Source organism: Galeopterus variegatus, unplaced genomic scaffold, assembly GCF_000696425.1.
Source record: "Galeopterus variegatus unplaced genomic scaffold, G_variegatus-3.0.2 Scaffold7016, whole genome shotgun sequence".
Taxonomy (NCBI): Eukaryota; Metazoa; Chordata; class Mammalia; order Dermoptera; family Cynocephalidae; genus Galeopterus; species Galeopterus variegatus.
In genome coordinates, this window is record NW_007733127.1 from 58,106 (window position 1) to 59,275 (window position 1,170).

The following is a 1,170-nucleotide window of genomic DNA, read 5'->3' on the forward strand; positions in this document are numbered from 1 at the left end:
CTCAGTGTGGTTTTGATTTGCATTTCCTGAATGCTGATTGATGTTGAGCATTTTTTCATGTTGGCCATTTGTATATCTTCCTTCGAGAAATGCCTGCTTAGCTCTTTTGTCCGTTTTTTAATTGGGTTGCTTGTTTTTTTCTTGTAAAGTTGTTTCAGTTCCTTGTAAAAATTTTAAAAAATAAACTTTACAAGAAAAAAAATGTAAACTCCAAGAATATACGACCTCGTTGTATTTTTCTTCATTTTGTGTCCCATGCCTGAAAAATATTCCCTGAATAAATAAAGATGGATGTATTATTATTTTTTTTTTTTTTAAAAAGGAGAGCAAGTGAGAAGCTCTCTCCCTGTCACTCAGCCATTCTCACCATGTGATACCCTGTGTTGCTGTAGGGTCATTAACAAGAACAAGGCCTTCACCAGATGTTTTCCCTGGATTTTGGATTTCCCAGCCTCCAAAATTGTAAGCAATAAATATTGTTTCTTTACAAATTACCCAGTTTCAGGAATTTTGTTATAAGCAATAGAAACAGAGTCATACAGCTTCCAAAAGGAACCAGCTCTACCAACACTTTGACTTTAGCCCAGTGAGACTGACTTTGGGCTTCTGACCTCCAGAACAGTAAGATAACACATTTGTGCCATTTTAAGCCACTAAGTTTAGGGTAATAATTATAGCAGCAACAGGAAACTAATAAAATTTATATACCTGTTAATAATAAAATGGGGTAAAACTATCAAGCCGCTCTAGAAGGGAGGATCAGGGAAGGTCCCTCTGAGGAGGGAACATTTAAGAAGAAACCTAATAAGGGAGGAGGCAGGTAGATATCTGGGCAAAGAGCATTCTGGGTGAAAGAAGTGGCACGTGCAAAGGCCCTGAGGTAGGGACACACTTCACATACTTAAGGGGCAACAAGGAAGGCCAGTTTCCTTGATATTTGCTGAGGTTTCCCCTACCGGTCATTGCAGAGAGGCTGGAAGATGCCCCCCGTGGTGCTCCCCTCACAGCCCACAGCCATCCTCCCATCTTACATGTGATCAGGATGTGTTCTCTGTATCCTCACCCCCACCCCCAATCACCATTACTCTCACCACCTCCCCCAGGCTGGAGTGAGCTCCAAGTCTCTCTCTCAAAGTCACTCTCTCAATCCTCCTCACTTGTGGAGGGGAC